At 40.7% G+C, this 25,701-nt stretch overlaps 2 long non-coding RNA genes across 2 annotated transcripts; one reads left to right on the top strand and one right to left on the bottom strand.

Moving 5' to 3' along the window:
• Positions 1-2,082: 2,082 nt before the first annotated feature.
• Positions 2,083-17,952, bottom strand: LOC122241377. Its single transcript, XR_006221482.1, has 4 exons — positions 17,859-17,952; positions 14,021-14,207; positions 7,422-7,539; positions 2,083-2,251 (listed from the first exon to the last, which is right to left on the bottom strand). It is a non-coding gene; the product is annotated as an uncharacterized LOC122241377 (long non-coding RNA).
• A 137-nt stretch (positions 17,953-18,089) lies between these two features.
• LOC122241378 lies at positions 18,090-19,919 on the top strand. Its single transcript, XR_006221483.1, has 3 exons — positions 18,090-18,205; positions 19,053-19,167; positions 19,683-19,919. It is a non-coding gene; the product is annotated as an uncharacterized LOC122241378 (long non-coding RNA).
• Positions 19,920-25,701: the final 5,782 nt, after the last annotated feature.

Below are 25,701 nucleotides of genomic sequence, written 5' to 3'. Positions count from 1 at the left end.
AGGGGAGGGGCAGAGAAAGAAAGGGAGACACAGAATCTGAAGCAGGTTCCAGGCTCTGAGCTGTCAGCACAAACCTCAACACAGGGCTCGAACTCACAAAATGTCAGATGTTGACTGGAGCTGAAGTCAGATGCTTAACTGACTGCATTACCCAGGCGCCCCTATTGTCTCTTTTAACCTTTCAAATTGAAAATGTTTAGATGGATTTTCCTTTGGGGCTATTACAATGCTCTCATCAATGAAGTAATATAAAACTTTAGTGCATGAAAAGACAAGAACAAGATTGGTATCTCTATTTAATCTTATGTCATCTGTCTGAATTAGGAGTAAAAATGGTTATGTTATAGGTATATGCAACACTTTTTTCAAGGTACATTAAATTGTAAGAGCAGCTTTTTTATATTACCTATCTGTAATGTTTAGCCTTTTTTTAAGTTGTAAGGTTTGCAGCAATAAAAAACATTCTTTAAAAGACTTTAATGCGCTCATTTTCCACACAACTATGTAATTACTGCACTTAAGATGATTCTCAATTGAACATTAACTACAAGTTCTTTTTTTTCCTGTTAATTCTTTTTTCTTTTTATTGCTTTTTTAAAGTTTATTTTTTTAGTAATCTGTACACCCAACGTGGGGCTCAAACTCGTGATCCGGAAATCAAGAGTCCAATGCTCTTCCTTCCAGGTGCCCTTCCTGTTACTTCTTTTACAATATTCCAAGATTCAGCTTAGGTTTCAGTTAGCCAAAACAATCTTATTTTTCAATATGGCCCCATTAATGTGAGCTCATTTTGTGTTCTTCCAATGGTTACTGATTTTTCAAACTACTGAAAAAGAAAAGGCGACTCTTACTTTGGTTACATGCAGTGCTATTCATGGGCACATGACCCGTGCAGGCACACAGATCCCAGGGTCAAAAGAGCCCCAGTCTTGGTTTAATGCTCTATCACTGTGTTGAAATTCATAATAATTAATCCCTGAACTTGGCTTACATAAGCAAAGTCCAAAGGGACAAAGAAGCAGGGCGTGAGCAGATAATGCAGAATGTGCACAATGTATGTGTATCTGATGTTTCTTGCCACCCCACTTTCATATAGCATTCCTGATGCTGCGTGAATACAGAACTCCAATGGATCCAGCATGGGACTCAAAGCAAGCACAAGGCAAGCATTTTATTGAAGCTGTTGGCTTCTGCAGAGTGTTAGGAGAATGTGCACGTATCAAGAAATGAAAGAGGGGCACCTGGGTGGCTTAGTCGGTTAAGCGTCCGACTCGTGTTCAGGTCATGATCTCATGGTTCGTGGGTTTGAGCCCCGCATTGAGCTCTGTGCTGACAGCTCAGAGCCTGGAGCCTGCTTCAATTCTGTGTCTTGCTCTCTCTCTCTCTCTGTCCCTCCCCGGCTCACACTCTGTCTCTCTCTCTCAATAATAAATAAACATTGGGAAAAAAAGTGAAAGAAAAAAACAGGTGAGTCAGTTTTTTGCAACATATCCAGGGTGGTAGTAAGAACAAAAACATATACACATGCAGGTACAAGCTACAAAACACAAATTGTACAATTTTGGTTATCCTGCATACAAGTTAAATGTTCTCATATAATTTGGGGGCACTTGGGTGGCTCAGCCAGTTAAGCATCCGACTCTTGATTTCAGGTCAGGTCATGATCTCACAGTTCATGAGTTCGAGCCCCACTTTGGGCTCTGCCCTGACAGCACAGAGCATGCTTGGGATTCTCTCTCTCCCTCTCTCTCTCTGCCCCTCCCCTGCTCGTCTTTTCTCTCTCTCTCTCTCTCTCTCAAAATAAATAAATAAGAATTTAAAAATTGAAGAAAAAAAACAAATGTTCCCAAATAATTCAATAAATATATCTGAACAAATTTAAAACTGGAATTCCAAAATAGAAAGATGAATGGTAAAAAACAAAAACAAAAACAAAAACAAAAAAAAACCAGTAATTTAAAATGTTAAGTCTTCTTTACTCAGAGCAGCATGAAGTAAATAAAAGAACACCATGACAAGTCAACAGAGATACTGTGGGAGAAGGGGGAAAACTTTATATTTTAGTATCTTTAATGACACTTTTTCCCCTGACTTTTGAACAAGGGGTCCCCCATTTTCATTTAGCACCAGGGCTCACAAGTTCTGAAACCAGCCCTGGTTAAGGGTTCTCTGCCTGAAGGGGAATTCTCCTGCAGGAAGCATCTGTCTTCCATTCTGAAGTCATTAGTTCACTCTGGCAGCTCGGGTCTGGCTGGAGAAAGAACATCTTTATTTTGGCAAATGGGCGACACTCACAAACAAGTAGCAAAAGGAATAATCATGTGTCCTGAAATCTAGTATGGTAAAGTGCTTAGGCTCTTACGGATTAGGTTTGCTTTCCTTTGTTGCTGTTTACAGCTGTGAATTTTTCACACCAAAGAGCAGTTGTCAAAATAAATGTTTTTCCTTCGCCACTTCCTTACAAATGCTCAAGACTTTCAGTGCCGTCTTGCTGTGAATTTTCTTTTCTCTTACAGCTACTAGAAATGACCCAAGGCTAACCCAAAACTGTGTTGTTAATTTTTGTTATGTGCTTTTCTGTCATTGTCTCTGATGAATCATCTTCAGAATATTTCAACAAATATTTATTAAGACCTAGCCTTGTGAGAGGCACTGAGCTAGGCACTTGGGAGACCAAGTGAAATAGAAAGGGTCTCTGGCCTCAAGGGATTTAGATGGACGAACCCTCCAGAGGAAACAAGTAAGGCCGAAATGTGCTGGTGCGTGATCTGGTGGCTTATAGGGCAAGTCTTTTGTTTCCCACACAAACTAGTGAACTTTACCTCTGGTGGTACATAAATCACTCCCTCATGACAAGCTAAGCACATTAAGTTAACTTAGAGTACCACTGGATAAAAATATTCATATTGCCAGAAATGGCAAGAAGGGGTAAAATGAGCTCATTTGGGAGGGAAAATGCTCCTTTGAAAAAAGCTGCTATCCTTATGAGTTAAAGTTTCAGTGTCTCTGATTTGAAAATCGAAGCACAGAAATGCTGCTTTGGAGAATCTGACCTAAATGAAACTCACTAAGTCCCAAATCCACGATTCAGAGTAACTCCACTGACAATGGTCAAAATCATTCCTCAAGTTGTGATAGGTGCTGTCACACTTCCAGAGTCCATTTATCCATAGGTCCCTGAGATCTTTTTTTTTTTTTCAGCATTCACTCAGTCTTCTTCATAATAACTGGTGATGTGCTTTTAATACCAGGCTCTTGAGAGTTGGCTTGTGGTTCTGTTACAGACATGTTCCTGAACATGATTTAACATATATTTAAAGTTAGCTATTTAATGCTAGAAGGCAGAAATTCTTTGGAACTTGTTTTCATGAAATTCTTGTGGATCTGTTTACTCCTAACAGTCCCCAGTTGCCTCATACTTGTCTATTCCCCAACATCTATTCTTTCCTTCTTTTTGGCAATACTATTCCTGATCTGTAGCTGAGCCCGTGGTCACCTGGCATAAAGACATTTCCCAGCTTCTTTAGCAACTAGTAATGGCCATATGATGAAATTTTATCTAATGTGATATAAACAAGAATATGTATATAGCATCCTTCTTTCTTGTTGGCTGGAATGCAAATGTGACAGCTAGGGGCTTAGCATCCACTTTGGACCAGGAGATAGAACGCTAAAGACAGACAGTAAAACAGAAAGACAGGAGGAACATATATGCCTGATGACTTCAGGAACTGCTTATTTCTAGACTTTCACATGAAGAGATAAAGCTGTAACTTGTTAAAGCCACTATTATTTTGGGTTTCTGTTACTTGCTGCTGGATCTAATCCTAACTGATACATTTTCGTAGAGATGTCTGTTTCATCTGTCTTAGATGAACTCAGTCTGAATATTTATACTTTTTTTTTTCTACCTTGAAAATTACTGCTCCTTCTGCTAAAGTTTCCTTAAGGAAAGTTATGCTCTTCACAGCTCCAGTTAATTCTAGTTTTAAAAAGGGTTTAAACAGCATAGCAGCTGCAGATATGAACGCAATGGCTACAAATACCAGTTATTGGCTTTCTGCCAATATGTATTCTAATTCTGCTAAAGAATTCCACCTATTTTATATTCTAATTCTGTCTAAAGCATTCAGCTCTAAGCCCACCTCTCGTCTGCTTTCTGATCCTATCCATCCCACCTGCTTCCACAATTTGACACTTAGTTAGCAAAAAAAAAATTTTTTAAGGGGCACCTGGATGGGCTTAGTCCGTTAAGCATCTGACTCTTGATTTCAGCTCAGGTCATGATCTCACAGGTTTGTGGGATCGAGCCCCATGTCAGGCTCTGTGCTGACAGAGTAGAGCCTGCCTGGGATTCTCTCTCCCTCTCTCTCTGCCCCTCCCCTGCTTGCACTCACTTTCTCTCTCTGTCTCTCTCTCAAACTAAATAAACATTTAAAAAAAAATTTTTTTTAAGAAACAGGGCATGTGGATTCCACCTCAAGCCTGGACCAAGTCTGATAGAAGCTTTCTAAGTGGAGGTCCGGAGAGTGTTTCCTGTGGCAGCCACTGAAGCTTTTGCTGGCATGGGAGAGTCACAAGATGCCACAGTTGTGAGCCGGAAGACAAGTGGTGTGCTTCCAACCCAAAGGACAAGGTGAGGACTAGATGGCTAATAAACTAGATGGACAAACGAGCTCTAGAGTCACTAGAGGAGAAAGTCTCAGCAGGATGGACAAGTACCCGACTGGGTCTGAAAGAGCAGTGTAAGATTTAGTCCTGAGGCAGAGTAAGCAGCAGGGGATCGCTTTACCTAATTCCCTGCAGACACAAGTGAGAGATGTTCCAATGGCCTTAAAATGAAAAATAGAGCCTAGGATCATAAGGAAATTACTACAAATATGAGCTGGACATGATGACAGGTTAAGGTGATAATCGTAAGGAAAAGTCCTAAGTGTGGTTAAGATGAACGAAAGTTAAGGTACATAAAGAGATAACTGCATAACAGTTAAAAATTTGAAGAAATCTATGAAGGTAATTATGATTCTGTAATTGGTTTAACTCTTTAATTTGACTTTTGGGGGGTCTAGATGGAAGGAGTGCTATTAATACCAAATGATAATCGCTAGTATAAGGGCTATTATCCATTTTAAGCTACTTAATTTCCTTTACAAGGAATCATGTCAAACATCATGCAAATCCTGATGCATTCAACAAATGAAATTTTAACTGAAAGTGAAAAAATACCAAGAAAGTTGGAAATTAAATTAATAATTGAAACAAGCCATTCCCAAACAGTCTCAGAATATACTGGTTTGAAAAACTGGGCACGTTAATCCCTACAAAAAGCAAGAGTCAAATATATCAGCCAGTGGCAATAAATATCCAGGATTTAGCAAGAAAACTAAAGGAATCGATTATGACTACACTCCACTGATTCAGGTAGGGTCTTTCCTTTCCTGTTCCCTTTAATGAAGTGATTTGCAGGGGTGCCTGGGTGGCTCAGTTGGTTAAGTGTCTGACTTTGACTCAGGTCATGATCTCACAGCTTGTGGGCTTGAGCCCCACATCAGGTTCTGTGCTGACAGCCTGGAGGCTGCTTTGAATTCTGTGTCTCCCTCTGTCTCCGCCCCTCCCCCGCTTGTGCTCTGTCTCTCAAAAATAAATATATGTTTGGGGCGCCTGGGTGGCTCAGTCGGTTGAGCATCTGACTTCGGCTCAGGTCATGATCTCACGGTTCGTGAGTTCGAGCCCTGCGTCGGGCTCTGTGCTGACAGCTCAGAGCCTGGAGCCTGCTTCAGATTCTGTGTCTCCCTCTCTCTCTGCCCCTTCCCCACTCATGCTCTGTCTCTGTCTCTCAAAAATGAATAAACGTTAAAAAAAAAACAATTTAAAATAAAAAAAAAAATAAATGTTAAAAACAAATTTTTTAAAAAATAATGAAGTGATTTGGAGAATGATCTCTTATCCCTGAGAGCTGTTCTTTCCTCTTTTTTGTTTTCTTTACTGGAAAATGGTTCTAAGCAGTGGGCCAGGGAGCCTCATCTGTGAGGGGTACAGCTATGCCTCCTAGAAGGACTAGGATGGGGGAACTAGCCCTATCTATTGGATCTGGAGCTCTCTAGGCCAATTTGACAGGTGTCCCAGAGTGTACAGAAAGAGTGAAACAAGCATCAGTTTCCGATCTGATTTCCTTCTTTGCCTCAAGGCCGTATCTGGTGCCTTTGACACCAAGGCAGGCAGAGTAAGAAACTCTGAACTATTAGCAGAAAATGTATAAAACAAAGTACCTACTGAATGCCAATGGATATAAAACAGTAGATATGAATTCTGCCTTTTACTTATGATAAAGTTGGTGAAACAAGAAACAACCAGGGGTCATTACCTTTTTGTGTGTATCTTCCACTAGATTTTAAGTTCCATGACTTATAGTAGAAACTATATTCATCATATTCACAGTTGCCCATTGATGCCCAGTCCCTGCCCACCCAATAAGTACTTGAATAAATGAATGAACATACACTATTGAAGCAACAACAAAAGGCAGCCTCTACATAATCATGTACCAAAGTGCAGGGTACATGAAGAATAAAGCAGTTAGAAAAGCAAAGGTAGGGGCACCTGGGTGGCTCAGTCGGTTAAGCGTCCGACTTCAACTCAGGTCACATCTCGCGGTCCGTGAGTTCGAGCCCCGTGTCGGGCTCTGGGCTGATGGCTCAGAGCCAAGAGCCCGCTTCGGATTCTGTGTCTCCCTCTCTCTCTGCCCGCCCCCCCCCCCCCCCCCCCCCCCCGTTCATGCTCTGTCTCTCTCTGTCTCAAAAATAAACGTTAAAAAAAAAAATTTAAGAAAAGCAAAGGTAGCTAAGTGGACAGTCAATGGGTTTGGAGGTTAAGGTTAGAGTTGAACCTTCTGACTATGTGCAGGATAAAAGATGCTCTCCCAGCTTGCCAGAGCCTGGCAGCTTTGGGACTCTGTCCTATCAAATGTATAAGGCATTCTCTTTTTTTTTTTAATTTTTTTTTAACTTTTATTTATTTTTGAGACAGAGAGTGAGCATGAACGGAGGAGGGTCAGAGACAGGGAGACACAGAATCTGAAGCAGGCTCCAGGCTCTGAGCTATCAGCACAGAGCCCGACGCGGGGCTCGAACTCACGGACCGCGAGACCATGACCTGAGCCGAAGTCAGACGCTTAACCTACTGAGCCACCCAGGCGCCCCTGTATAAGGCATTCTCAAGAGAGGACATAAAACAGTGAGTATCACAACTTCAATATCAAAGGTGTCTGTCCCATATGGGACAATGGTAGTATCTTGGTAGAGGTTCCAAGAACAATCGCTTCTCTAAAGTCTAGAGACCTTCAAACAAATGACACTTAGTAATGAGACGTTCTTTGGTCACTAGACCTGGTGAAGAGACGACTGATGGAAAGATCATCTCACCTTTAACTGGTAGAGGAAGGATCCAGTTTTCTTGAGGATTCATAGATACTGAAATAACTCCATTCATAAGGCAATCCATAAGGCATAGTACTATAGTGCCCCAGGGGCTGTTACCACCCTGCAATAACAAGGGTATAGAGAAGTTACTGGAACCTGAAGGTTGTACACAGAGGGACGCCAGACAGGAGCGAGGACACAGCCAGCCTAATGAAACCCCTCAGGGAGGAAACCATAAATACTCTCTTCCCTCTAATCTCCTTTACCAATACCAACAGGAAGCCGAGGGGCAAGGGGAGCCCTTTGATGCAATCTCTACAGGTCAATTCAGATGCAGACAGCAAGAGGGAGGAGGCTAGGCATGGATCTCAGGGGGCTCCAGCACAGCTGTGCTTTATCCATTCTTCATAAGTCTGCGTCGGGGTAAAGACTCCTTCATTTCAAATAGAAAAAAAAAAAAAAAAAAAAAAACCCTCCTTCTAGAATTAGTCCTTAATCAGACTAATGCAGTGAACCACAAACAAATCAAATCATGGAATCAAAAGCCTAAATTACAATCCCAGTTCTGCCAATAATTGGCTGTGCGACACTGAGAAAGTAAATTTTCTGTATTTAGGCTTCCTAGTCAGTCCACTCTTCGCTGTCTCATGAAAGTATTTTGAGGATATTTGCAGCACTTGACTATATGTTGACCACAGTCATTTTCCTTAATAGCTCAATAACCAGGAGCTTCCCTGGTTCTTTCTACTCATTTCTTCAAAATCTCAGTCTCTCTCTCCATCATTGTTTTATATTCTTTCCCACTGCGTTTCATCTGATATTGAACCCTGCTTTGTGGTGATGTACTATGAATACTGTTGTGGTTTAATTCCATGTTCGGTGCATCTGTTGTTAAGCTCTGTAAAAAGCAGATCCTTCAAGTTTAAGGTGAACCCCACACCAATAGCATATTTTGCAATCCTGATACTATCGCAACTTGTTCAAAACACAAATACCGTTCACAGATATTGTTGAAAATCTCCATACAGAAGCAGTAAAATGCCAGAAGCCACATTATTCAAAGAACAACTGATTCTATAGGATTGTGAATATGGTGATAATAACGATGATGATGATGACGATAAATAATAGGAGTTTACCTTTACGTATGTTTACATATTATTAAAGAAATAACGGGTGTTTGTGTGTCAGGCACCATACTATCTATTTTGACATATAATTTCATACCAATTATCATTAGGTATTATTAGATGTCTTCATCACCCCCACTTTGTAGAAGAGGAATATGAGACTGAGAAAAATTAGATTACTTCCCAAAGGTTGTCAGGTATTACTCAGATTAAGGATTCAAATCCGGTTTGAATCTAACTCTACAGCCCATGTTCTTACATGCTACAATATAATTGAATTTTGAAAAGGGCACATAATTCAAACTCTCTGACCCAGTAATCCCACTTACAAGAATTTTTCCTACTCCAAAAGAAAGGCAATTCCGTTCTGGAAGTGGATAATGGTGACAGTTGCACAACATAAATGTTCTTAATGCCACTAAATTGTACACTTAAAAATGAGCAAAATGGCAAATTTTATGTTAGGTATATTCTACCACAATAAAAAATATTTAAGAATTCAACAAGAAAAGGGGCACCTGGGTAGCTCAGTCAGTTAAGCATCCGACTTTGGTCATGATCTCAAGATTCATGGGTTCAAGCCCCGTGGTGGGCTCTGTGCCTGGAACCAGCTCAGAGCCTGGAACCTACTTCGAATTCTGTGTCTCCCTCTCTCTCTCTCTCTGCCCCTATCTCGCTCTCACTCTGTCTCTCTCTCTCTCTCAAAATAAATAAACATTTAAAAAAAAAGAATTCAACAAGAAAAAAAGAAGGCAATATTTCAAAATAAAAAAAGTGATTTTTGTAATATGGTGATTTAAATGCTTGTGTGACAAAATTAATTATAAATATACATTACCTATTTTGTTTCTATGTATAAAATTGTCTACTCAAGCTGGCTAAAAACTTTGAAACTGTGTTCTTACTGGGGAGGTAGAATTTTTCTTAGGTTTGATATTGCCATATATTTGGGCATGGCAATTTTCAACCAGAAATCAATAGCCATCTAAATTAATATTTAATGAACAGAAAAACAAAGACAGCTTTAGCATGAAGTGACTCAGAAATTTTGCCATCCAGCAACCACTGAGGATTATCTGAGGAGTTACTATAGCAAATTGAGGAATGTACCAAGGAAGAGAAAGACATGGGAAAAATGAAAGTTAAGTAAGAAAGGGGGAAAAAAAAAAAGAACCACATCCACAGAGATGATGGTTGTTACATTATTTTTAATTGCAAATTAAATAGGAAGTAATGGAAATGCCTAAAGAGAATGAGGAGGTTAACTAAATTATGCAAAATTTTATTCACATTATGCTCCCCAGCAATATAAATGTATGCAGACTGAAATAAAACAGGCAAAAATTAAGCCACAGTTGTGATTGAGTGGTAGAATTATGGACGACTTTCCACGCCTCCCTTTTCCAAACTTTCTGTAATGCCATTTCACTGTTGTAATAGTTATCTATTGTTATGACACAAATTATCCCAATAAGCATTGATTTTCCCACAGTTTTTGTGAATCAGAAATCCAGGCACAGCTTTTCCAGATGCCTCAGTCTCAAGGATGACAGCTGGCTCAAGGCATGACCCAGAAAAGATCCCCTTCCAAGGGCACTCAAGTGGTTGTTGACAGGACTAGGTTCTTCTGAGGTTGTTGCATTGAGGGCCTGGGTTTCCATTCTCTGGCTCTTACCCGGGAGCCTACCTCAGTTCCTTGCCACGTGGCCTGTCCATAAAGCAGCTCAAAACATGGCGGCTGATTTTCATCAGAGCAAATGCATGCAGGCAAGCGCGATGGAACCCAGAGCCTTTTTGTGGCCTCACCTCAGAACCAAAATTTCATTATCTTTGCCATATTCTTTCTGCTGGAAGCAAGTCATTAGGTCCAGCTCACACTCGAGAAATTGGAATCACTGGAGTCATCTTAAAGGCTGTCTACCACAATGGTCATTAAAATAAAAGACTCGTGAACTAGAGCTCTTCTTTTCTTTTTATCATCCAGCCCATGACCCATTACTTTCAGGGAACAGGATTCAGCAACGTCTTTTAGCACAAGAGCTTCTAGACCCTGGAAATACCAGCAACCGTGTCCTCCCCTAAGGCCTCTCGAAAGGAATGTTCCTCTGCCAATTCCGTGGTTTTAAGCCAGTGAAACCTGCATCCGCCTTCTGCCTCCAGAACTGCAAGATGATAAATTTGGGTTGTTTTAAACCACTGGTTTGTGATAATTTGCTAAGGCAGTAATAGAAAACTAATACAAGCCACACGCCAAACAAATCACAGAAGTGTAGCTTATCCAGTCTCAGTTAGATTGAATGGTTATTTTACTAGAAGGGGTCGCACAGAAATATAAGGATTCTTTGGGGTCTGGCTTGTAGGAGTCCTGTGAAAGCAGTTTAAGCCTGCTATTGCAATCATTAGAAGTAGTCGCAGAAAGAGCAGTCTTAAATCTTTCATTGACTTCTCTCACTGAGTTGTGATAGTAACTTTCATCCACCACAGAAATTGATTTTAGTTAGTGAAGAAATTGGAAAATATACGCTTGTTTATTTCAACCAACATGAATGAATAAAGACATTTAGCTTCTACCGATACTCTGAGAATACAAAGCCTCTTCTCAACTTTAAGTGCAAGAATACAGTGACATTTTGGCAAAGGCAAAGAAGGAAGGAAGGAGGGAAGGAAGGAAGGAAGGAGGGAAGGAAGGAAGGAAGGAAGGAAGGGAGGGAGGGAGGGAGGGAGGGAGGGAGGAAGGGAAAATCCTTTCATTTCCATGTAAGTAAGAGGGGCCTGGCTGAAAACTTGTCCTTCATGGGTTAAGTTAGATGGGACCCCATTAATCTATCTATTCTAGAAAGAAAAAGACAGCAAAGTCCATCCTCCAGGGATGGCAACACATGATTCCGAATAGTTTAGCCATTTTAAAGCTAAGGCTACAGTGTGGTGAATTGGTAAGTGCAAAGAGATGAGATGGACTTCTTCTTGAAAATTCCAGGGGATTTTTTTTTTCCTTTGCTTTCCACTCCACTTCAAGAGTCTGTGGATGGAGACTGACAGATGAACGTGAAGGTTAAGAGGTAGATTTCCTTGATGATGCACTTGCCAAGCTTCCATTAACACTTCAGGGAATTGTGTATAACTATCAGTGGGAGTATATCTCCCTAATACTCTATTTTTAATTTTTTTTTCAATTAACAATTATGTTTAGTCAATCCCCAGCAGGATTTGTTGGTGAGATTGCCGGTTTCCTAATGCAAGTTTCTTTTCCGTTAGCCAAGCTAATGTTGATGACCTGTTTTCACTTGATGATGTACTGTTAGGTATATCCAGTGTCTACGTAAATGCCTTTGTGAATTAAATCTTGTCTGGGAAGATTTGCTCATTCAACCTAGGGATTAGAAATTATATTGACCCAAGAAGCAAGACTTGCTATATTTAGTCTGGGATCTGTGCCAAACATGCATAGCCAGACCGAGGGATTAGGGAGCCCTGACACCAGTTTTATTCCAGTGCCTTATAAAACATCAGGGTTAGTGATTATGCTACATCATTGGAAAGATACATTCCCAGGTTTCAAATTATTTTAAATTTTTTGTGTGGTGCCTCATTTTCAGATCAATAATATTCAGTGCATGAAGGGAAAGGAAAGGACTAGAAGGGGAAAGAAACAGCCTTTTTAGCAAGGACCAGCTGATATTTTTATTCCCATTCTGTGTGAGAAAACCAATCCACAGAGAGGCTAATTAAGTAAATTATAGAAAGGTACAATCAAGTTGGTAGCAGGATGAATATTCCAGCCCAGACCTATCTGACTCCAGATCCCATGCTCTTACCTTGTTACTATTCATTCCACCTTTGTGTGAGAGAAAAGGGGTGTGTATATTTCATTTCAGATAGAAAAGTAAGTGAGACCATTATCATAATGGAATGAGTTCAGAATCTCCCAAGAAAAGCTGAATAATAGCTTCTGACTCAAACTCCCCTTTTTCAGACAGTCATTTTCCTCCTCTTCTGCCTTTCCTTCCTAATAAAAGCACGAATGAAATTAAACATTAAAACTCCAGGAGGAAAAATATCTCCAGGAGGGCACAGATTGTCATTTATCTTTGTATTTCCAGTGCCTCATACTTACCTGGCCCAGATTAGGTGCTTGTCACTGGCTTGTCATAGGAAAAAGAAAATGAATTAATAAACCAATGAAGATTATTCTATTTATAATGCTTATTGGAACTGCTGTTTCACTTTCAAATGGAGGAAAGTATTTTGTTATCATTTAAGCCAGCTGTTTCGATGATATTAAATATTCCAAATTTCTGAAGTGTGTTACTAAAGACTGATTCTGAACATGGAACGATTTTTCTTCCTCACCATACACAGACACATATACACATATATATGTAGTGCTATATATTTTTTACTGTTTTATTTATTTTTTGGGGGGAGGGAAGGGGCAGAGAGAGAGGGGTGGACAGAGGATCCAAAGCCGGCTCTGTGCCGACAACAGCAAGCCTGATGCGGGGTCGAACTCACTGACCGCGAGATCATAACCTAAGTCAAAATTGGACACAACCGAATGAGCCACCCAGGCGCTGCTGTAGTGCTATATTTTTATTATGCTCCCCAAAACGATTTAAAACAGTATATTCAGAGGTATGAGCACTCTGAGCTCCAAGTAACATTCTCAGAAAGGGCCTTTTAAACTTTCATTAATTAAAAATAAGATCTCTAAAAATGAGAGCATTCATAGGTCTCTCTAAACTGTAGGTACCTCTTGGGAAGGACTTACAAATTGGCCAACTGCAATGTAAAATACTTTTGAAAATGTGGGTAGATGTGGAGGATATTGCCATTAACGGAAACTAAGCAAAAAGCGGTAGTTCATATTTAAAGTCTGGCTGTATTTGAAGCAGCTCCATGGACACAACCCCAGACAGCAGTTAAAACTTTCCAAAGTAATACGTAATGGTGCTCTGAGAATTCTTCTCAAGACGTACACCTAATGTTTCCCACATTAGACTTTTCTTTAGAAGCAAGCATGGCATCTTAAGTGTCTTCTAGCAAAAAACAAACACATTTTAGAATTTTCATGTGAAACATTCCACGAAATGCCTGGTTTCCAAGTGAAAAAAACCCTAAGGAATTATAATTAAATACAAGTTTTGCTTCAGTGAAAAGCCCATTTCTAGAGCATTAGTTCTATCAAAAGTGAGACATTTGCTATGAAAGGCTTTAGTTCATAACCTTGAGAATAGAGATTTTTTTCTTCATTAATACCACCTTTGGAGGATGCATTGGTATAAAGAATATCAATACACACAGGTCATACATGAGGTGTGTTTGCATTGATTATACATTCTAACAGCCTAAAATCTAACTGAAGAAGAAGGTAATATAGGACCACAGAGATCTTTGCATGTTATAAAAATACATGGGGAGGTGTGTTGTAATGTGAATAAGACTAATTGATCATCTTATTGGGGAAACACTTACCTCAAGATGAAAAATGGCCACATTGTTGTCTGACATTTGGATTGTCGATGACCTGACCAGAAGAAACCTTAGTCAAACACTCCAGAGACATGAACAGTTCAAGAGAGCAGTTTCTTGCCAAAGGTCACTGATAGAATAATAGGGTTTTTTCTTCACCATCTGAAGAAAGGCTGATGCTGCTTATATCCTAGTGAAGGGGAAATAAAACGACGGCCAAAAGCCATGCTTTTATTAAAAATAATATCATTCATGTAACAATGAAATGACAGGATAAACTCTAAAATTTCTTCATAATAGAATCCCTAGACAGTATACTTAAGGTGTAACCTATACTCTGCTCATGTGATGTACATCAAAGTAAAGTATTTAATTCTTTTTGAGAAAATATAAGCTAAGAAAATACCAAGATGAATCACTAGTTAGCTACCTTGAAAATCATTCAAATGAATAGAATTCTGAAGATGAGAAGCCATACTGCTTCTAACCTTTCACATAAAAAGAGACTTTAGGCAGGCTTAAAAGTAAAAAAAGATAAAGAGAGGCTCCTGGGTGGCTCAGTCAGTTGAGCATCTGACTTTGGCTCAGGTCGTGATCTCGCTGTTCGTGAGCTCCAGCCCTGCGTCAGGCTGTCTGCACAGCCCTTTGGATGTCAGCACAGAGCCCTTTGGATCTTCTGTACCCTCTCTCTCTGCACCTCCCCCGCTCACACTCTCTCTCTCTTTCTCTCTCTTTCGAAAATAAATAAAAACATGAAAGAGAGAAAGCCTATTGGAGTTCTTTGTCCCTCTCTCTCTTTAATGTTTTTATCAATTTTTTATTTTTATTTATTTATTTATTTATTTACTTCTCTATCACGCAGTTAAGGTGGTCAGATAGAAGGCTTGGTGGATGTTCTTAGTCACCTCATGCACCTTTGCTAATTTCAGCATTTCCTGTCTGCGAAAGCTGTTCACATGAAGAATTTTAATTTTTAAACCTGTTGGGGATTTCAGTTTTCAAGTCCCAGGGGAAAATAGATGGATCTCTGAAATTAACCTTTCCCAGGTGGCTACCAATTCCACGAATCTAGTAAAATTGGGTTTTTGCCAACATTATTTTTACAAGATTCTCTGCAGATTGACCTATTACTTGCAGTCAGAAATTGCCAAAATCTCATAGCTTCTTATGATCCATGAATGGGAGATGACTACAGGATCCTCTTCCACTCCAGAAACAGACCTGAGTCTGAATCTCTAGTCTATAGAAAGGTGGTAGCATCCTTTCTTCTATCTGATTTTGAGGGTGGATTGCATCCTAATCAAATCAAATCGTTCAAGTGCTTGCGCAGTTTTATCATTGTCACCTCTGAATCATAAATGTTAAAGCTAAAAATGGTGAACCAGAGCTCCCGGAAGGACCCAGAAGGTCCACCAGCATGGTCTTTGTCATTAACTTCTGTGTTGTTTTGACTACTTCTTAGGAAGAAGTCCCAAACTCCTTCTCTCTTTCTCTTGTCCCCTACTTCTTAAAGTTTACAATAAGCACATTATTTAATAATCAAGTCTTCAATAACAGAAATTTTATTAGGAATGAAGAAGTGTTTAAATTTGTTTCAGACTCCCATGCAGCAAAATCAGGTGGAAATCCAGAACTTTCCATTTCCTAGCTGTGTGATCCTCAGAAAATTATTTAACCTCTCCCAGCCTGTTTCATCCATCTGTAAAATAGACCCAACAATACCTCCCTCACGGTGTGTATTGTAAGGATTAAATGAAATATAAGAAAACTAGAATGTCATAGGTACATAAGAGATGTTAGATTCTTTTTAACAAAAATCCAAATTTATTTACATAGAAACTGGTAAATAGATGTGGTTTTTTATTGTGGTTTTTTTTTTCATATGTCAGTAATGTCTTTAGGGTTAATTCATCTCTTTTCACCATTTCATAATCAAACTTGTTTAAAATTTGCATATTAAGGGCTGATTTTAAATGTTTATATACACACAATATTCTCTTGCTATTGTCCAGTTACCTTTATATTTTTTAAAATCTTATATAATTACATAGTATTTATAATATTCATTTTGTGTATTCCATAGAGTGATGTATGATCATTATTTATTTCTATCCCTGAACATATAATTTGTTTCCATTTCTTCAATAGTATCATCAATAGTGTCACAGGGGAGGAGGAACTTGGTTCACACAAGAGTGAACACTACTTTATTACTGTTAATGTCTTAGGATACAGTTCTAGAAATGGTGTTACTAGAGTAAAGAATATGAACACATTTTTGTGGTTTTGATTTGTTTTTGTTGATTTTAAAAAAAAATCTTTTTTTTTTTTTACATTTATTTATTTTTGAGAGACAGAGACAGAGCATGAGTTGGGGGGTGGGGGGACAGAGAGAGAATGAGACACAGAATCCGAAGCAGGCTCCAGGCTCTGAACTGTCAGCCAGAGCCCGACGCGGGGCTCAAACCCACAAACCTTGAGATCACGACCCGAACCAAAGTCAGAGCTTAACCAACTGAGCCACCCAGGCACCCCCCTTTTTTTTTACATTTATTTATTTTTGAGAGACAGAGAGAGACAGAGCACAAGTGGGGGAGGCACAGAGAAAGAATAAGACACAGACTCTGAAGCATGTTTTTGTCGATTTTAAGTACAGAGAAGGAAGAAGCTACTGGGAGGCAGGATTATCAGAGGTCTGAATATGGAGATTTGAAAGGTGGGAAGAGAAGTATTCCAGGAAGAAAAAAAAATAAACAGAACAAGAGCTTAATATGAAAAAAAGGGGAAAAGACAGAAGGAAATTAACCTGATTGAAGTAGAAGGTTTTTTTTAGCGACGGTGGGAAATCAGGCCAGATGAATAGATTCCTATTAGAGGCGCCCTTGAGATAAAATAGTGTAAGCTTGCTGTCCATGTCTGGAGCCCAGGGCAGTGGCACAACTGAGAGAGGGATGGTTCATGAAGAATCACTGGACAGGATTGAGGCTGAACTGGACAGGAAGGACACCGGAGTTATGGAAAATATCTATAATCAGAACTTCCCATGTGATGTCAAAGGAGGGGGATGTGGAAAGTGAATCCAAATGCTTGAAGAGAAAAATGAATAAAGGAACTTAGAAAGACATTAGTGTAAGAGAATGAACAAAATTGGACTTCCCCAAAATTCTCACCTGAGTGACTGGAGATGAGGAGAAGGTGGTACCACTAAACTGACAGGACTTGAGTAACCAGGAAGGAGAACCAGTTTACTGGAGGGGGATATTGGGCGTGGGATATGATTTTGAGTTGATAGTAGGATATTCAGGGGGAAAGGCCTCCTATAGGTGGTTGGAAGCCCTTTTGTTCTTTAGGATTTTTGTGGTTGAAGTCGGATACATACAAAACAAGGAGTTCATATTACAATACAGAACATTTTACCAGAAGACCGAAAAGGGACTATGGAGCTTCTGAGATGGTCAGATTACCCATGGCCTTGGACCAAGGCAGCAGGCCATCTTGATATCTGCCTGCGGCCTCCCAGGACCATGATGTGAGTGTCAGAATTTTATCAGAAATCATGCCCCATTCTTTAGTTCCATGATCAACTATGTGGTAAAACACATTTGTGGTGAAACGTCAGAACAAAAAAGAATGAGATCTGGGATTATTTCATTTAAGGTACTGTAGGGCACAAAACGGGTAATGCCAGTACAGGCTCAACCCATTTTACTTGGGGGCCAATAACATATTGCTCATGAATTATTAATTTTTTCCTTCAGAAGACACCTGTGTGAGAAGACTCCTCTAAAATATATGGTAGAGATACTAAACTCAGAAAATCTCTGAAGAACAGTATAAATACCTTTCAGGAAACTACATGATGTTGAAAATTTGGCAGGCCTCACACCTGCAAAATCTTACAGATGAGCTCCCATGTCCACACCAAACAGTCAGAATTCCAGGTTCATCTTTTAACTATAGAAAATTCCATAAGAAGAACCTAATAATCCCCCGGGTCATCCAGAACCACTGAACACATACCCTGTGTTCTAAATATAATCCTTTACATTTTTCCTTAGAGGAATACTAATCACATGTGTGGGCCATATGTTGCCGTTTAATATCTCCCCAATCAGCAAGAAATTTCCTCAGATTTTTCACAGGATCCCTGAGGAACCAGAAATAGACAGCAGGAGAATCCAGTTTGAAGTAATCATCTTAGATTGAATTAAATATACTCATATACGTAATAGCACCAGGATCTGCTAGAAGAATTTGAGTGAAGTAACTTTTCCCAAACTCGTGTGTTTTATCTATCTTTAATTATTGCCTTTAAATGTCTGGAGAAATTCTTCCATTAAAATAGCTTCCAAATCGAGAATCGTAAATAAGACTGTTGGTGTGAGGCCACTGTTAATCACCTCAGAAAATGCTCACACTGTCTTCAGGGTAAGTAGGGAATGCACCAGAATAGCTCATAGACAGTGGGACTGCTTGTGGCCCAAGGGTCCCCCCAACACAATCTGTCTGCTGAGCATTCTCAGTCTGCAGAGGAGGAAGGTTCTGGAGATTGCTGGTGGTGAGCCACCCGAAAGTCCTGTATCAGAGTCACCCCTGAAGCATGTTAGATACATCCAACTCCATGAGCCATGGGTCTCTAAGGCCTTCTGAATGTAGAGGCCCGGGGTCTCCTGCTTTCTCAAGGTCTGTGAAGTCAGAGTGAATGAGGATGGAAGGAGTGGTAAAGGAGAGTGAGAACAGTGGTTTTGATTCTTTTAAACTGGTGGATGTTCACAGAATTACGTATTTTTTTCCTTTTTTGTAACTCCACTAAATATGCTCATTGCAATTAAATAAGATTTTGCAGTCCATTACCCTGTAATAAACGTAGCCTTTGGGTATTTTTGAAAACTGAAATTAGAAGAAAAACGAGCAAGAAAATGTGTTGATTAATGCATCTATGAGGATCTTTATACTATCTTTTAAGCAGACTAGTGAATATTTTAAAGCAAAATAATAACACGAAAATAAATATACTTTGTATTTGTATTTGTAGTGAGAAACGTGTTTTTCAAAACAACCGTCGAGGAATTTACATCGTCAAACCCATTTCAAAGATGAGAGACAGTAAGGCATGAAGAGATCAACTGGCCGTCGCCTACAATGTGTTGGTAAGAGCAGTAGTGGCTGTCTAAAACTCCTGGTGGAGCCGGGTGACAGGGATTACCAGGGCATTTGTGCAAAATTGTACCCAATTTGCTTAAAAGAGGAAACATCTTATCTGTATTTCCCAGGCATGACTATGCTCCCCAGGTCTGTAGCTTCCTTCTGCACCCTCCAGACTCAAGCTGCCTTTTGGACCCTCTATTGGGACAGGGAAAGGTGGATAAAGCTCACTTCCGTGTATTCAGGGCCAATGTCAGGCCTCCCTCCAGACCCCACCCGACCACCATGTTTCTCCCACTCCTGGGGTCCTGGGGTAATTCATATCCAGAATTGGAGCCGAAGACGGAACTAGTGGCTGGCCTCCAAGGGCCTCGCTTCCTGCTCTTCACACCCTTGTGTAGTCCCCTCCCACACTGGATCAGAGCTGGCCTGTGTGACTGGTAGAACATTCCAAAGTGTAGTGTGTCATTCCAGAGGCCAGACGGGCAGGGTATTGAGGCTTTTGCCTTGGTTTCTTGAGTTTCTTGTTTTGGAGGAAGCCAGTATCCAGGTCGCAAAGTCACTCAAGCAGCCCCACAGAGAGGCCCGCGTGGAGAGCACTGACCTGCCAGTCACGTGAGGGAGTCACGTTAGAAGTAAACCCTTCAGACCCAGCCAAGCCGTCAGACCGCTGCAGTGCAGCTGATATCTGGCTGTAACCTCGTGAGACATCCTGAGCCAGAACAACCCAGCCAAGCCACTCCAGAATTCCCAAGACGCAGAAACTGTGAGGTCACGGGTGATTGCTGTTGCTTTAAATAAACCACTACCTTTATAAACATATAAGCACCTTCTATATATTGTTGTATTTAATCCTTACCACAGTCTTAGGAGGCAGATACCATTTTGTTCATTTCCCCGTAAGGTAACTCAAGCACAGAAGAGAGAGGTCCAACGGCCTGCCCAAGGGCAAAGAGTAAGGAGTAGAGTCAGAATTCGAACTCCAATCCTCTGATTTCCAAGCCCATGTTTTGGGACTGGAGCGGAAAATCACTAAGTCTCTTTCTGGCCCGAGCAGAGTTGTGTGTTGTGAGTTCTGTGTTGTGAAAAGCTCCTCCTCCCCTCCTTGCTTCATGCCACCTAAAGCACCAGCCACCTGGAGTGGCCTGTCCTGGGACCCTAGAGCCATCCCAGGTGCTCATCCGCATGTGAGATTTGGGAGAGCCCCAAGCCTGCTCTGGCCAAAGTCTCCCATCGTCTCTCCTGAATTTCCCTTTCTAGATTGTCTGTAGGAATTTTTAAGGTCTAGTAAAAAAAAATGAAATTAAATTAAATTTAAAAAAAAATCCCTAATTACAATTTGAATGTTAGCTGGGAAATGTTTAAAGAACATTTGAGAAAGATCTGAAAATGCAGCGTTTCCGGGTGTTGGAAGGCCCCTGAGCGGGTGAATACCCAGTAGGTGAGCGGACAGTATTTCCTACACGCACATCCCACCCACACCTTCGACGCAGAAAGAGAGGAAAGTTTAGCTTCAATCATCCAAAATTTGCAACCAGAAAACCCAGAGATATGCTTTCTTAAATTTAAGGGTACATATAATTTGGTGTGATTTTGAAAAACACGATTTTATCTTAAGTGCCTCGTATTAGAGGTGAGGCACAACAACATTCGTTCCTGTTGTGAAAACATCATGCTAACTTAAATATGCCAGACGCAAACGGACAAATAATACATGACTCCACGCGTGGAAGGTATCTGGAAGAGACAAATTCGTGGAGACAGCAGTGGGAATGGTGGTTGCTGGGGCAGCGGGGGGTGGGGTAGGGAATGGGGAGTTCGTGTTTATTTTTTTTTTAATTTTTTTTTCAACGTTTTTTATTTATTTTTGGGACAGAGAGAGACAGAGCATGAACGGGGGAGGGGCAGAGAGAGAGGGAGACACACAGAATTGGAAACAGGCTCCAGGCTCCGAGCCATCAGCCCAGAGCCTGACGCGGGGCTCGAACTCACGGACCGCGAGATCGTGACCTGGATCTGGCTGAAGTCGGACGCTTAACCGACTGCGCCACCCAGGCGCCCCTAGGGGAGTTCGTGTTTAATGGGCACAGAGCTTCAGTCTGGGGAGATGAAACAGTTCTGGTGATGGATGGTGGTGATGGCTACATAACAATGTGAACGCACGTCATGCCACCGAATTGTTCACGTAAAAGTGCGTACAATGGTGAATTTTAATTTATGTATCTTTTACCGTAACAAAAAACTTATTTTCTAATCGTTTCTGTTGCTAGAGCTCCAAGGTCTATATCTGGTCTCACTAACTCCTTCCCATTTTTCCTCCAAAGTGTCTGTTTTATGTTTTTCCATCTTCTTCTTTGCCTCAAGCCGTCATCATCTCTCATGTAGTCTATTGAAATGAACCCGTTAAATGGCCTCACGGATACCGCCTCATCCCATCCAATCTGTCTCACAGCACTGGTTTCTGTGTCATCCGAGAGTTTAACTCTCTCAGGGCCTCACTCTTGCCTTTAGAAGAAGCTTCACACATATTAAAACAGTCTTCTCTCTGGCCGACTTCGGCTCAGGTCATGATCTCGTGGTCCGTGAGTTCGAGCCCCGCGTCGGGCTCTGTGCTGACAGCTCAGAGCCTGGAGCCTGTTTCAGATTCCGTGTCTCCCTCTCTCTGACCCTCCCCCATTCATGCTCTGTCTCTCCCTGTCTCAAAAATAAATAAACATTAAAAAAAATTTTTTTTAAACAGTCTTCTCTCTCATTCAGAGGGAAACCCAGGCTGGACACCCGTTTTTAACAAGCATTATTTCACTTATTTTTTAATTTTATTCTTAAGTAAACTCTACACCACACGTGGGGCTTGAACTCACCACCCCAAGATTGAGAATCGCATGCTGTACCAATTGAGCCAGTCAGGCACCCCTCACTTATTCTGATGGTGAAATACAGCATACAGGCAGAAGGGTACGTTAAGCTTTCGTGTGTAATTTCAACTACCCATGTAACCTGGTTGCGATAGAATATTGCCAGCTACTGCTTGTTGCTAACTGACTAGATAGCACAGGTAAATGGAGGAGTAGCAGAGAGTGCCTCAAAAAAAGAAGATACAGAGACAAATTTCTCTTACTTTATCATCTTAACCCAAGCATGGGTGAAAGAACCTTCTAACAGGACCAGAGTGGGACACATGGACAACTCCTTTAAAGAAAAACCTCTTCAGGGGCACCTGGGTGGCTCAGTTGGTTGAGTGGTCGACTTCAGCTCAGGTCATGATCTCATGGTTCATGAGTTTGAGCCCCGCGTCGGGCTTGCTGCTGTCAACGCAGAGCCTGCTTGGGATCCTCTGTTCCCCTCTCTGTCTGCACCTCTCCTGCTCGCGCTGTTTCTCTCAAAAGAAATAAACATATAAAAATTTAAAAAATACAAAAATCTCTTCAGTAATTATGGTGTGTAAAACCAGCGTAACACTAAACAGATAAGGTAGGGAATCCAGAGTTAGGAAGATGAATACTACAGCTCCTTTCCTGGAGGAGACAGACACCGATGCAGATCATTGCGACATTTTGTGTACAAAATGCAAAGTTGAAGACAGAAGGATTTAGAAATAGAATTAAAGTTAATCGAACTATGAAACAAAGCAAGAAGCAATTGGCAATGGGGTCTTTGCCATCATTTAGTTCAAAATTCCCACTTTGAGCTGAGAAACTTCCTGGAAACCAAAAGAGATGGATGGAAAAAACCTATTCCATTTCTCTAATGCCAGTCTATGAAGCGACTCACAATGAGTTTCCAGTGGAAGTTGTGGAATCCCTTCTCCAGAGATCTTATGATAGACTCTGAAGCCTCATGTATCCAACGGGCTGCCAAATTTGTTAAAGCAACTGGACGCGTGCCAGACTGCCACTTTGTTTTGTGCTGTGTAGACACAGTCCTAAGCATGTGAAGCTCCGATAAGGCACTTAAAGTTATTTTTGGACTTGTCTGATCTCCCTTACTACTCAGTTTTTAAGTTCCTTGAGGGCAGTGCATCACACAGGGTTCTAAGAGGCACACATTGGACCCACTCAAGTTAGTTGAAACAGGGTGGGAAAATGATTAGGTGTGGTTCCTCCAGGAGGGTCACAGACCTTCGCTCAGAGGAGGCTCTCCAGCCAGCCAGGAACACCTCCCTCAATATAAGCTAGCACCCGTCCTAGAGCTGGCTTCGCTGCCGTGGGCAGGACAATCAGCTGTTCCTTCACCCCCCGAAAAAGCGGAAAGCTGTTGGAGAAAGAAGAAGAAGGCACAAGGTCAGCCAAAATGACCAGACCACTAGCAGCCGCAATGCAGGTGCTCCACAGAATTTTAATACTTTGGGCCACATGAAGACACCTCATACGGTTGGAATACGTACCCATTTTAAAGTTTCTCACAAAAACTTAGAGGTATCAAGTTGCTAACAAAATAAGCCAACCCAAAATAAAGCCAGTGAAAGAGCTAGCATTTTCTCCCGGTAGTTATTGGACCTTGAACTAGTCTCCCGGAGGCTCAACTGGACCTGAGTTTTTGGTGGGTCTCTCTCAGAGACCACCGTGACATTTCATTAGTCTTTCTACAACATGAATGGACGATGGATACCAAAGGATATTTTGGTGTCGCTCTCCAGAAAAAATGCAACGCAAGTTAAGAATACTCCTTCTTATCAAAAGTTTGCTCACGTCTTCGGAAACTTGATTTTCACATAAAAAGCAACGTTTCCCCAATTTTGCTTTAGACGTATGGAAAAATGATAACCAGGAGTCTAGTTTGGGGGGGCTTGGGGGATGGGCAAAATGGGTGAAGGGGAGTGGGAGATACAGGCTTCCAGTTACGGAATGGATAAGTCAAGGGAATAAAAGGCACAACACAGGGAATATAATCGATGGTATTATAATAGCAAGGTGTGGTAACAGATGGTAGCTACGCTTGTGGTGAGCACAGCATAACGTATAAACTTGTCCAATCATGGGGCACCTGGGTGGCTCAGTCGGTTAAGCGTCCGAGTTCGGCTCAGGTCATGATCTCGCGGTCCGTGGGTTCGAGCCCCACGTGGGGCTCTGTGCTGACAGCTCAGAGCCTGGAGCCTGTTTCGGATTCTGTGTCTCCCTCTTTCTCTGACCCTCCCCTATTCATGTTCTCTCTCTCTCTCATTCTCTGTCTCAAAAATAAATAAATGTTTAAAAAAATTTAAAAAAAAATTGTCCAATCCCTGTGTTGTACACCTGAAACTAACGCAACATTGTGTGTCAACCATACTTCCCTTTAAAAACTATGTTCCATACACTAGAATAGAGTGTCGTTTCCCATATTTCTTGGTTCTCCATTTTACTTAAGCTAAACGTATTTTTTTCTTATTCTTCTGCTAATCACGAATTCTGCTTTTATCAGCATGATTCAGAGCTTGTTTCCAACTGGTAGGATGAAAATTGAACATATGTGACACCCAAGTGCTGAATTCCCTGTTGAAGAAATGAATGATAGACCTTATCTATCATTTATTCGACTCATGTGTACACCCATGTATATGACAGACATTTTTATTTAATTATTCAGGATTTGGCACATGAGATGCATTACCTAATTCCTCTGGGGTCTTCCACTGGCAAAAATAAATGCAAAGACTGTGACTGTCCAATGCAATTTTCCCTTTTTCATGTATTTGAGAGTAATGACTGTATTACCTCTACATTTAGTGATCCATTATTTTAAAATTTTAAGCAACATAAAAAAGTACTACAGAGAAAAAATCAACAAAATTTTCCTGCCATGTAGAAACAACCATCGTCAACATTAGGTGAACATCTTTTTTGACATTCCTATCTATGTAGACACACAGACAGGAGGAATGATAGATGAACACATGCAGAGATAGCTTAGTACATGGAAATAATTTTCTAAAACTGGGGATATACCGTGCATGTTAGTTTTAAAATAAAAATATTGAATTTAAGAAATGAGAAACAGATGAAACTAACAGGTAACTATTTCTTTTTTTTTTTAATTTTTTTAGTGTTTATTTTTATTTTGAGAGACAGAGTGCGAGCAGGGGAGGGGCAGAGAGAAAGGGAGACACAGAATCTGAAGCAGGCTCCAGGCTCTGAGCTGTCAGCACAGAGCCTGATGTGGGACTTGAACTCGTGAATGGTGAGATCATGACCTGAGCTGAAGTTGGATGCTTAACCAACTGAGCTACCCAGGTGTCCCAACATGTAACTATTTCTTCTTCACTAAGAGAGTAGTCTCTAGAAGAGCCTTCTGACACTAAGGGGGGAAAATACTTAAAAGTCTGGACATTTTAGCAACTCAAATGTGTTTTTTGATTTTATTAGTGCCCCTAATACTACATAATCTTAACTCAGAAAGCTTTAAGCTAACTCTATGTGTTCTGAGTTCAAAATGTTAATTGTGTTTTACAACTAAAATTAGAAGGGAACAGAATTGGAAAATCTGAAACTTTTACTTACAAATAATCTGGTGCTAGCTCACCTTTGTCTTTGTGATGCATATGACGTTAGGGACAGGTATAAAGC

The sequence above is a fragment of the Panthera tigris genome, chromosome C1 (genome assembly GCF_018350195.1).
Source record: "Panthera tigris isolate Pti1 chromosome C1, P.tigris_Pti1_mat1.1, whole genome shotgun sequence".
Lineage (NCBI taxonomy): Eukaryota > Metazoa > Chordata > Mammalia > Carnivora > Felidae > Panthera > Panthera tigris.
This window is presented reverse-complemented; position numbering and strand designations above follow the sequence as displayed.